The 13,176-nt window shown below is 48.6% G+C and overlaps 1 protein-coding gene across 2 annotated transcripts in view; it reads right to left on the bottom strand.

Moving 5' to 3' along the window:
- Positions 1-13,176, bottom strand: part of Tpst (tyrosylprotein sulfotransferase) — a 121,113-nt gene that overhangs the window by 47,217 nt on the left and 60,720 nt on the right. Inside the window, exon 3 of one of the 2 annotated variants that reach the window (XM_076819066.1) lies at positions 4,546-4,605. The exons of the other annotated variant lie outside the window; for it this stretch is intronic. The gene's annotated coding sequence lies outside the window, so the exon portion shown is untranslated. The remainder of the gene's footprint in view (positions 1-4,545; positions 4,606-13,176) is intronic. 2 annotated transcript variants of the gene reach the window in all.

Raw genomic sequence — 13,176 nt, 5'->3', positions numbered from 1 at the left:
CAATTAACTGAATCATTATATTGGAAAATACAATATGTAATATATATATATATATATAATGTCGTTAATGCGCACAATGCAGCACAATGGCACAGAATGGCCTTTTTCAATCGTATTAAGAATTATCGAAAATATCGATAGTTCTAAACCTCTACCATCCAGTGAATTACCGGCGGGAGTAGTTTCTCATTGGAAGAAGATAAAGGCGTGGACGTAGTCGGGATAAAAATACAAGGAAATAGGGTGATCCATCTTAGCCAGGAGTATACCTCCCCTTTTCCCTCCTGCCATCTCTCCCTATCCCTTTGAACCCCCGAAACTATTTCGCTGAAATACGCTTACGCTGCTTCCATACGGAAATAAGTTCGCGACCCTTTGTGCCGTTCCTTTACGCGTATACACTGTCCACTTACGAATAGTCGTCCACTATTCGCTCATTTATCGCACGAATGGAAACAGGAATGGAGAGAAGATTTTCCTAAGTAGGTACGTGCGATGTATAAGGAAACTCTGTCTTCTTTTCTTCCGGACCACTCGTCACTGTTCCGCTATTGACACGTCTTTAACCAGGGACCGTCGAATGCTTTAATAACTGAGCTATTCAGAGGTCTAGATGTAATTTCCATCGGCCCAAAGTCTAACACAAAATCCTCTCGAGCGCGAGGTTTGCGCCAGCTCAGCCGTCCAAGGCGGGAGCTTCAACGACCGTTAAAATGAAGTTAACGCGTTCGTGATTTCCCCGTTGAGTCGATTCCGCGCAGCCCCGTATCCGTGGCCTGAACCCAGCAAAGTCCCGTCGACCCCTCGCGACGTTGGATCACTTATTCCAGCGTGAAATTGAACCGTGATCTCGGCGGCGAGCGTATGAATCTGTCCGGCGATAAAAGTTTTACGGGAGCCATCGATTTGCGCGGCGCGGCTGCCGTCGATGCAGCTGCAATGAATATTCGAGGGCATTTCGGGGGCGGGATAATTGAGGAGGGGAAAAAAACCGGGGCGTTTGTCGGTTCTTGAAACGGGGCGAGAACGTCCTGTATATTTAAAACTTCTCTTCTAGCTTTCCGGCAGGCAAGAAACAGGAGAAGAGCTTCCAATATTCGCGAGCGACTCGACGCTTGACAAGCCTCGTCGTAAGCCCCGCGAAAGCGCGAACCTCGGACGCGGAGCGCTCTACTTTGCATTAATTTTCAACCCGTTACACGGTTTAATACAACGGCGGAAGCGCCGTGCACGTTGGCGACAAATCATCGCGGGTGTTGGCCGATTAATTTCGCGACTAGCGACCGATGAGCCAGAACGATATTAATAGCGGGTACCATTAAAGCGTTCTCGCAGATTAATGCAACAGTGATACGTACAGCGATCCAGTTCGCCCGGCGGAAAATCACAGGGCGTTGTAACAAAACGTCGGCAGACAATACTGTGGACACGATCGGCGACGGTCTCGCAACGATTACGTACTCGGCGACCGTCCGCGAAATGCGCTATCATTATCGGCGATATCGCGTTTGTCCAGCGAATTACGTGTCGACTACGCCCAGCCGCGCGTCAAACGGAAACGAGCCTGTGACGATAAATAAATTGCCGCGATAAAATCAGCCCCTCCGATTACCGGGGCCGATACCCACAGGCCCGTTATTTTAATCTTCCGTTTGCAAATCGAAGTCAATTTCGTTTATCGCCGAGCGAGGATCGAGTGGAGTCGCGCGCCGGAGCGTGAAGCCCGATACGAAAGAATTGACGACAACTACCCGATATCGGCGCTGAACACCATCCAGCGGCGGGAATCGTTGGCTGGTAATCGGCGACACTTAAATTTTGTAGCAAATCTGCGCCGAAATTGCCGGGTTTTTAAAAGAACCGGCGGCAAACGAGCGGGAAGGGAAAATACGATACGAAGAACCCCCTCGAAACGCAACGAAAATGTTTGTCGGTGCGACGAGCGTCGCGACGACGGAAGCGCCGCGTTTCAAGAGGGGCAAAAACATGGAGCAGCCGAATACGGGGGATATTTAGAAAGAAGAAGGTTTGAGGACTCGCGAGTGTTTAGCACTTGAAGCGGAAAAAGTTCGTTTTACAACTTCAACCGCAGCGCCGAGGCAATGGTGGAACTCGCTTCTTATCCTAGCGCCAAAGCAGCGAGAACATAGCGCAGGGGGGGTGGGGGGTGGGGGTGGCAATCTCGTTTGGAGCGCGTGTTTCCTTGATTGCCGCTTTTTAAAACTACCTAAACCGTGAGCACCGAGTGCCCTTAAAAGACGCTGCTCCAAACGAGAGTTTCGCGCAATGAAAATTGCAAAAATTTCTGGGAACGGCGAGTTTCCCTTTTCGCGAAACGGTTCCCTCGGTAAACGGCGAACCGCTTTTTTCCCCCCTGTTTTCCAGGGAATTCATTAAACGTTCAGGCGCATCTGTTCTCCACGAACCGTGGAGCTTTAGTCGCGTTCGCTAACCGCGGAACGTCGCGTAATTGTCCAACGACCGGTGTAATGAAACCGTTTTAAGTCGTTTCAATTATGTCCCCACCCCCGCAGCCGTTCGGTCACCGAATTCAATTAAAGGCAGGAATTTTCGCGCTGAAACGGACCGAGGTATTTATCTTGACCGAGGCTGCAGGAATTCCTGGATTTCGCGATCTCAAGATCCAGCCGGGGCGCGCTCCTCGAGTGTAATTCTTAACGTCTACTTCGCAAATGATTCCTCTAAGGCCTTCATTTCAAGTCGGCCGCGCAGTATTGTCCGTTCCAGCTCCGCCGTCTACGTGGACGTTAAAAGGAACACGAGGACCGTCGTGCAAGACGATATTACTCGGTAAAGCATTAACCACGCGACGAGACCGTTTACGTGGTTGCCGCCCGTGGAATTACTAAATTATTCTTCCGACTTCTTTCTCCGCCGTTTCCTCCTACTCACGGCTCGTTATCTTCTTATACGCGATAAACTCGCGTCGCTGAGATTACGAGGAAGCTGGGGAAAAAATATATTCCAAGCATCGCGGCTTCCCGTGCGCCGCTCGCCAGCCGGCTGAAACTGAATTTTTCATTCCGTCCTACTTCCGCTCGTAATTAGAGACTCCCATCCACTGTGAGTCATTGTTATCGTTCATTTCGATTCAGCGAGACTATAATGCCACTGGCTCGCGAATCACTCTTACTTCGACGAGACTCGTGCTTGTGTGCTTCTATTCGAGGGCTTCAATTATATTATTCGCAGCGAACCTTTCGCAGGGATAGAAAGGGATATTAACGATAAACAGATTTGGCCGAATCGGTATCAAGAATCCTACCCCCTCTTCCCGAGGAAATCGGGAGAAAAGTTCAATTATCCCGTCTCGAAATCGAGTGCTCTTCCAATGGTCCTTCCGAGAAGATAGGACCCCGTGACCCCGAGGCAGGCGCTTCCTCGATGCAGCTCGGCAAACCGGAAACTAGGCCGAAGGTGCAACGCGTTCAACCCCTTCTGCGCGCCGCTCTCCCCTCGCGAGCAGTGATTGGCCACTCGCCACTCGTACGGAATAAATCACGAGCGATGAATATTAATGCGAGCCGCCAGTCGATCCGCGGTTGAAGCGGGCGAAATAGGGCGAAAGAAGGGACAAACGGACGGAGGAGCTGCTGGAGCTGCGAACATCCTTTCGTAATTTCATCGACGGAACGATCGTCGGTGAATGAAGCATGCGATTTCATATCGAGCCCTCCACGCCCACCGTCGTTTTAAATTTCCAGCCAATATTAATTAGAACGGCGCAAAAAGTTACACACGCGTTTAATATCCCCGCAGCAGTAACAATTTAAATCGTAGCTTCGCCATTGCCCGGCTCGATCAAATGGGAACAAGTGTACCCTGATGGAAATAGGGGCTAGCAATTAATTTTATATTCAGCGTCGCGAGCACTCTGCGCATCGCGGGGGGAAAAAATTATGTAATTTCCACGGAGAATTAGAAATATGTGGTTATTCAAAGATGCATAGGTATTCCCTGTGAAAACTCGTCCTCGGAGCACGCGTTAGCTAATTACAACGGCGGGGCTCAACAAGTGCTGAGAATTCCCCTTTGAAAAAGCACGGCTCTCATTCGTTTCCTGGCTTTCCGCGAGAATGTTATGCCCGCAAACGACGCAAATTATACGATTAAGTGCAAAGCGAAATCTCGTTCTTTAATCTCGCGGGCCGCTCGAGGCTCTTCAAAAGTTATTTAAAAAAAAAAATGAAGAAGAAGAGACTCCCGAGGAGTAAGTAAATTCTTTTGGGTAAAGGGAAGTGCAGTTCCGCCCCGGCGGGAGACGACGTTGTAAAACAGGCCGCGCGTCCGGATTTATGTAACCTTAATTCGGACAAAACATTTTTTAATCGGATTAAGATGAATGGGAAATAAGTTCGCCGCGGAGAGCCCCGTGCCTCCGCCGCTCGGTGGGACGCGCGAAACGAGAATTTATGCTTCCCCGAGAAGTGTTTCAGCATTTTTGTAACCTCTCCAGTAGCACATTCGCGTTTAACGGGCGCTGGGAAAAGATTGAATAACAAATCTGAGCTTTCGCCTACTTGCCGAAACGAGAGGAAAAGAGGGAAACGAGTAGCCGTCGTACACTGGTCCGTACCTCGAGATCTGGAACAGAAACACCCATCCACGTTACTTCCATGCATAAACGAAATGAATCGAAGACTTCAGAACGCACAATAATGACTTTAAGCGTGGGGAATCTCCGCGCGACTGTGAATCGCCGGATTCCACGCAACTTTTATTCGAAGCTCACCCTAAGGATACACGAAGAGAATTACCACCCCAACGAGGTCGAGATCCCATTCAGAGGATTTATTCCGCTCATTCGCGGGCTATTTCGAATTTAACGCGCTTATTGCCCGCGGGAGTCAGCGAATTTGTCGAACAGAAGCTGAACTCCATTCCAGGGGCCTGTTCTCAAGGCGAGCAACGCCCCGAGGAGGCTGCCTCTCCTCATTACTCGCAGAGTAATGTTTCCTCCTGTTTCCGATTCGAGTAATTACGCGGCACGCTTCCTGCCCCCGCAACGAGCGAAATTTCATCGACCAGCGCTTCCATCGTCGAGTGCTTCGGAAATGAGTGTGCGATTTGCCTGGGGGCTCGAGGCGCGGGGGGTGTAAGGATCAGCCCTCTGCCAAGAGAAACAGGTGGTGGAGCTCGAAACTCGCGAATATGGCGCTCTGCACTCCGAATGGTTCAGATAACTCGATAAAACCGTGAAAAGCACGAGCAAATTCCTTACGTCGGTAGCCTCGGCGTTCATTAGCCTCCGCCCCGGCCGAAGCTCGACGAAAATGTCAGAGGTCCGCCGAAATTCTCCTGGTCCGTATCGCGCCTGTTTCAGCCCGGGATGCACGGGCATGCACACACGTATATACTCCGTTATCGTGCGCTTTTCAGCTTCGCCCGGTTCATACAGATACTTTCAGCTATAGCGTGCATCCGCGCGCAAATAGCTTTTAGGAAGTAGCTCGTGGGCGGGCTCTTATCGGCGGCGGCGGGGGCAACAGGGACGTTTTACGCTCGCATGCAAATCCTTTTTCAAAGTAACAAGTAATTAAATTGCCAGCTTTATGGCGCAATATACGAGGGGGGAACCGCCCCGGAAGGATGCAGCAAGAAGAACACCGCCTATGGATGTATTTTTTACGAGGTGAACGGGGCCAGCGGGGAGTCTGCCGCGAGACCCATCCCCGAGGTAAATGTAAGCATGACTGGGGAAGGAAGTATAACGATGGAAGTTTAAAAACTTTGACAAAAGAAGCGAGCGTACGTTTGCGCTTCAGTTGCGATCGTTTTCGGTTGGCAGTCTGATTTGTTCCTTTCACAATGCGAGTCTACTTTTGTATCGCGGGGTCACGTGCTTTCTACGAGGAACTCGAGGACTCGTGTGCTACCTGGGGGAAGAATCTTCTTTTCAGTAAATTAACAGGAAGAATTTTGGAGTTCAGTACTAATACGCTTTGCACCTGCGGAGAATCTTCTCCACCCTCGCGGGAAATTTAGTGCAGCTCCGTCTTTATCAACTTCGAGTTAATTAGAAAAAATTGTTTATAAAATTATTGCTCTGAGTTAACTTTAAAACGAGAACATTCTTAATTGAAAAAGATATTTTTTCACACAATAAGTAGTAGTTATGGAGTTGATAAGTTTTTATTTCTATTTTTGGCGAATTTTTCAAATCTGGAGCTACCCGGAACAAAAATATTGCAGAAAAATGTGATATGTACAGGTTCAAAATTTGCAATAAATCGCTCATTTGTTATCAGATTTGCATCAAACGTGTACCGAACGATGTAAAATTTGTTTACGTATATTACACGCCATAACTCACAAGTAAACATTCACTTATAGGGAATAGAGTTTCCCGATTTCGAATATATATTTTAAAAGTACTCATAGTAACTAAGAAATCCGAAAAAAATATTTAAAAAATTCCCCGGCCTTTCCTTTTTTTAGTTATCTCCAAAAAAGCGATTTGTTTATTAAGAGAACTACCTTAGGAATTTTTTACAGAAACAATAAAGTCATATTCAGATTCAGCATCACAAAAAAAAATACAGATGCCGGGTTTTAGCCAATTATTCTTAAGTAAGAGGATTTTGCCGTTTTTCGCATACGCTTTGAGGCTATATTGAATGTTATTGATAACGTGAGTAAAATAAGTCCATTGTAGATATAATTTTCAGGATTTCTTCGTTACTACGAGTACTTTAAAAATATATATTCCAAATCGGGAAACTCTATCCCTATAAATGAATGTTTACTTACCAGAAACAGTTAAAAATGGAGCTGCACCCCTCTCGCTGCAAGGTCTTCAATTAAATTCGTGGTTACTGCAAGGCTTCGGAAGAACGGTTAATTTACCCTGGAAAACCCAAACTATGTATCCATGGGCAGGAGGAGAGAGACGGTAAAATTACTGGATACCTCCCCTTGTCTTCTATATCCAGGCGGATGGAAACAAGGACGCGAAACAAATTTATGTGTTAAAACACGTTTCAGCTGGCAACGTGACCCTGATGCTCCCCAAAAGAGGGGCAGGTATTGCTCCAGCAACAGCCCCGTGAAATAAGAAGCTGCGCCAGCGGGATCGACCACCGTTCGAAGTCAAATGAACTTGCTGCGGAGCTTCAGACTGCTGAAATTCGACGCGCGCCTCGTGTCTGTCTTATTCCAGCGACACGTCCTCGGGGGAAATTGCGTTCGTCGTAGTTGTGATTCAAGCACAAGGGGGTTGCGGTCCCGCCATCATTGTCTACGGAACGTTTCATTCGCGCGCAAACGCCTGTTTGCGCAACCTGTCGAGGCGAGTAAACCGAAACTGACGTTAGAACGGGAGTGGGTGCTAACGATTGACAATTACTTTCGCTCGAGCGTGGAAGACGTACGCGCCAGTAGCGCGGTTTAACTGGCGCCGCTTGTTCACCCGCTCGCCACGGACGATGAAACCGATCAAGACTGACGAAGTGTCCAGCCGATCGATCGCTCGTCGCTAATCGAGTGTCGAGCCACCGTGCTGAAATATAATTTCAACGAGGGCCGTACGTCGGCATCTCTTTAAGTCCGGCGTTGCGAAGCTGAACGGCGAGCTTGCCGCTTCAGTCGCCAAGCGGGTGCTACGTGAAATATAACGTCGACGGGGCTGGATTCCAGTAATATCTCTCGCGCCGCGGGCAAGATTTGTTGGAGTTAACTCTTTCGGGAACGGCGAAGTCCCGGTTTAAGTTTCTGACACTTGAAAAGGGTCCGCGCTAGGCAGGGTCGCTTGAAGAGAACGATTTCAAACGCTGGTCGGAATCGTGTTGACTGTGGTATAAAAGTGTCGTGCCGAAGGACGGGCATCAAAAAGCTACGCGAATAGGCGAACATGTGCAGAAGAAGAGGGAGATAGGAAACACCGAGAGATAGAAAAGAAGACTGCTCTCGGCGCGTCTGTATTCAACGCGTCCATTTTCATCTACCCGATGGGCGAGGCACGCGCGGAGTCCTTCGAATTTGCATCTTTATTGAGGGCGAACTCGATAAACTGCGCTGATCCCTGAAAAATTGCTACGAACCTCGAGGGCGAGGCTCTCGGTTTCTTTAATCTCGCGAGCTATTCGGTTTCCTGTTAATCGACCGATGTTCCACGGATCGGTGGTCAAAATTGAAACATGCCGCACTCCAGCCGCGTTTGCGTGCTTTGTAACCGTCGGTCTTGTCGAGGGCGAGGCGCGAAGTTTGCATCGGGTGATTCAGCCTGTGCATCGCGAGATGCATGCATGCGTCAAGTGTTCGTGGTTTCGGTTATCCTCTTCGAGGGCTATCGACATTTGGTTGCGGAGAACGAAAGCTACTGCCTCTTCTTTTCGTCTCGAAGTTCTTATCTTGGAAATGGAGGAGCACTAGACCCGCTGAGAACAGTCCAGGGAACCTGTAACTCCTCAGCTCCACCGCAAGGAAGCATCACGTCCGCGGCGTAGCTTGCGCGAGACGGATGTCGGCTATATCAGCGTTCGTGCGAAGGGACTTCGTGCAATAATGAGAACAACGTCGATGCCTGAGCGCGGGGTTACACGTGCTCCGGGTCCGGCTGCATTAACTAACAACGTATTTCCCAGGGGAGACGTGAATCCGAGCAGACAGTCCGTCCGGCTCCGGGGAAATATGGAATTGAATTGTTAATGCCGAACAACGCGCCCCTGTGCCCGCGGTTATTCAGGAATGGCAAGCACGATTGACAATGTTTTCCCGTCCTTGTTAGTTAAGTTAATGATCCCGTGAAAAGAGCGACGTCGTGGCTCCCGTCGAGAAAACGACGAGAGCTCGCGCTCGTTACTTGTAACGACGACATCGATCCGTTCTCCATTCCGGGCGCCGAAGGGCGGAAAAACGAAGAACCCTTCGGAATCATTAGCTCCTTTTCCAATCGAGAGGGCGAGATTTAAAGTCGCGGGGATCGGGCAAAGTGGATTCCAGCGTAGCGGATTGTCAGTGGAATACAGGAGAATTATCGGGTCCAAAGGGGCTACTGGACTTCCTTTCGCGATTCATCCAATCGATTCATTCCAGGCTCCGCCATGAAATTCCACGATGGAATCTCGCGAATTAGCCCTCACCCCGGGCCCGGTCGCTATCGAGATTCGATGCTAATGTATTTGCAGCTCTTATTAGATGGCATGCTGGCTTTGCGCCACGCGATTCAATTAGTGCGAGTTTACTATCGCGCACCTTCTCCCTCCGTTGAAGGAGCATCGTGCCCCGCTGGGAGGGGAATATAGTCGCCTATGGTTACGGGTGCAGAACGGATGGATTTCCAAGGATATGTTTGCACTGATGTAAATACATACGTAGTAACGTCGCTGTTAATTAGCTCCGTGGTTTGTCGTTTCCCCCTTGAGACGCGGGTTGCATCTTGACGCGCTCCATCCGACGTTTCGTCCACGAAATATCGCCTGCGGGGCTCGAGACGCGTCATCGGGTCGTTCGTTCACCCTCTAATTCGGCTTTCACTTATAGGATATTCGTTGCTAGGTTCTGATAGCGGATAAGACGATAGGAGAGGGATAGCTTCGGACAACTACACCGCGCAAGTTCCTCCCACGGAGAAATGGCTGTGGCCAGTCGGTGAACCCTACATCCATTACAAGCTGATATATTGGAAAACAATTATGCCCTAATTGCAGGAGAAGTTACGTTGCACGGGCTTCGAATGGAAGAACGCCGTAAGTTCTTCTAATAATTCCCCCGGCAACGCGACCGCGAGATCGTTTCCTGCTGCTTAATGGAAACAAACTTCCGCCGAGGCTGCGAATCGACGCGGGAAAATTGCGAATTTACATTTATACTCGCTGCGCGCTGTTAAGTCGGCCGTAATTACACCCCCTGGAGGAGACAACGAAGAAGTTTGAAGGAAACTGCGAGCGGCAGAATCGCGGTGTGTCAGGCGAAACTGCGCGACCGAGCCATTTCTGACTTGCAAAGAGAGTATCGAACAGGCGAGGGTGGATACAAAAGCTCCATACGAATGTAACTTATTCCAGGAATACTCCGCTCGCAATGTGGTCTCGCGTTTAAAATAACGGATCGCCGCAATAATTTTGTCCCTCGATTTATCCAAGTTTCCTCGTCACTGTAGCTAACAATCCGATTATGCCCGCTCGAGGTAATCCCGCGTTGATCCGCCGTAGTCGATTTCAAGGATCCCGAGGGAGCGTCGAGCGCAAAAAGTTCCTTTCAGCAGGTGACCTACGAATACGTAAGCTGGGTCGTTACGCGGATTCCAGGATCGTCTTTACGCGAAACCGGCTCGCCGCTGGGTACTCTTATAATCTACTCTCGTTACCTACTCTCGAGTAGGGTAACGTGTTATTCCCTTCCGGGAGTTCTGCATCGGGGACACAAATCCAGATGACGCGGGGAGGCCAGACGCGGTGGGGGTGGAAAGTCCGGAGAGGAAAAGAAAGGAACTAGGTGAAATGAGTGGAAAGCGACCGGATTCCGCGCGGATTTCGACCCCACCGTCTAATCCAAACCTGCAATCTCTAATTTAGCCGGATGCTTCCGGCGAGTCGCCGCCGCGATAGCCCAGTTCTGAATTCTGACGCGATTCTTTCCGTTCCCGATGCTTTTTACTTCTCCCCCGGCCGGGTGCTCCGCGTAATCAGGATTATTCTCGTAGATTGCGCGATACCCGGTCGAAAGCGTCGTCGTGCGATCGTTGCTGGTCGATAAAGCGTCTATTCCCGAAGTTAATATAAATGTTAACGAAGGGTCGAGGAAATGGAGAGACCGATAATGAACGTAAGAGAGCGCCGATGAGTATTCAGTGACAGAGCGTGCACGTCTGTCCGTTCATTGGAAGTCGAAAATAGGCCGAGCACACCCATAAATTGATTCCCGCTTCATCCAGAACGACACAACGCGTCCGATAGTTTTGATTTCTGACTCGACGGCGAGTCGTTCTCATAGGGTGAGAGAAAATCGATGGACAACGACGTCTATCTTTCTTCCGCGTCTGACACGCGTCACGCCGCGCATCGATCCTCGCCGTTAGAGAAACGAGTGTCAATAATTCTTTATTCGCCAAGGACCACAGAGGAATTCCTGGTCTGGCTGAACACAAGTTCTCCATTTCGCGGATCACCTTCGTCGAAGCTTTCCCCGACGATTTATCGCGACGCCGGCAATTAATCTTGGCGTGGTTTTTATATGAAACCGATGTGCATCGACAGAGGGAAAGTTTAACTTCCCCCGAGCCGCGGTGTACCGACAAAAGATTGATAAAAACCCGCGTCGTTGCCGAGTGTACGCGCGACTCCGCTCGTTTTTCCATAAATCTTTCTTCGAGTCGCCCCGCGCGTAAGCAAGTCCCGATAAAGCGTGATGAATTATCCCCGGCGTCGTTATTTCGCGGGAAGAAATCGGTGTGCAACGGTTGAGCGGAAGAACGAAGGAAACCCCGGGCCCCGTACCGTTATCGTACGGGGGAGGAAAAAAATAGAGGAAGAGGAAACGAATTCCGTGGCTCGTAACGCGCATTGTCCCCGAGATGACGAAAAAGATAGGCAATATTCCATCCCGCGGGATTCCTCGTGAAGCTCGGACGTGGCATTGTCGCGAGGAGGGCGCGGATAGCCAATAATCCCCGCTTTCGAGATCCCGCCTCCGCGAGGCGAAAGGAAAAGGCGAGAGAAAGATCCATTTTCTGACTCTTTTATGGGGGAGCGGGAAAACCGAGCGCCAATAATCCTTTCGTTTCAGGACACCGCGATTGTGTGACGGTAACCTCGTTGCACCTGCAATATTGTGCCGCGTCTCGATTCCCGAATCGATGCTGTCCGCGACTGATAACACGCTTGTGGAAACAAAGTCCACGGAGCGACGCACAGTGGTTCCAAATCGCTAAAAAGCGGCAAACCCCTCAAAACGTACTTCGATTTAGTCAGAAATCGGTGGTCGGGGGTTTTTGGGGCTGCTGATTACGAATCTGAACTCAAAATTGCAAAAAACCTAATGGCGGATCTAATATCACTGGTGTAAACGTTGTTTTCAAGTTAATTTTTGCGAATATTGATTACTCTCGGATTTTTTACCAAAAAATATAATTAGCAAGTCGATTTTTATACGACAACGTTAATTTAAAAACTTTTTTAAAAATTATTTTGAAAATTTTATTTTTTCCGATTCTAGTGAAAAAGCTCAGCATTTCTCCTTTTAGTAAGTCACATAGTTTAAGTATATTGTCGAAAATAATAAAATAAAAGTGCACGACAAGTTACTTTATATCAAGAAACTTGTGACAGCATGACACTCAACTTTGTTTTCCTTCCGTTTTATTAAAATATGACTTAGATTTATGACACATTGAGAAGGGAATTACAAGAGTAAATTCAAAGATATTTTACTTTGTTTCTGTGGAAAGTTTATGTTTATAACACCTACTTTAATGGTAAACTGTTTCACATATTGATCGTTTCAGATTAACTTTCTCTGACGCGTTAAACATGCTCCCATTTCCAAGACATTAAGGGGCATGAAGTTTCGTCAACTTCGAGGGCCTATATCTCAATAACCACTCAATATATTTAAGAAATTCAAGCGGTATTTGATGCACTGACATATATACAACAATCTACTATAATAGCAAAAGCTGCTATATACTTCGAAAATTGAAATTTGACCAGCTCTTGGCGATTTGGGACCACTGTGCGACGATCGCTTTCGGCTCCATATCCCCTTCCCTACTTCCAGCCGGATAGAATATGCAAACGCGTGGCAAATGGACGGGAAAAGAGAGCGTCGGAATCCCCCGCGAACAATGGAGTTTTCCCGGGGCTGATTTAGGAGGCTGAGGAGATTCACAGATTTTAAGATCTAAATATCCGCGAGACAAGAGGACGTTTCTTGCAGTGTAATTTCCACTCTCTGTATTACTCCATCCTGAAAATATAATTTTCCTTCGCATTTGTACGAAATAATAGTCGTTTTCCCTTGAAGAGAGTGTGCCGTTACGTTGATCCCTCTTCTGTCCAAACGATCCAATTAAAAGTTGAAGGCAGAAAAATTTCTTGCAGAGAGAGCCTGCTCCCACTAACCCCCTGTTAAGGAATCGAGCTTCGGTGACACTTGCAGGAAATACGACTTAAAGGCAGCCATCTGCAAGGATATCGAGAATCGCGAGGGAAAGCGCTT

The sequence above is a fragment of the Andrena cerasifolii genome, chromosome 8 (genome assembly GCF_050908995.1).
Source record: "Andrena cerasifolii isolate SP2316 chromosome 8, iyAndCera1_principal, whole genome shotgun sequence".
Taxonomy (NCBI): domain Eukaryota; kingdom Metazoa; phylum Arthropoda; class Insecta; order Hymenoptera; family Andrenidae; genus Andrena; species Andrena cerasifolii.
This window is presented reverse-complemented; position numbering and strand designations above follow the sequence as displayed.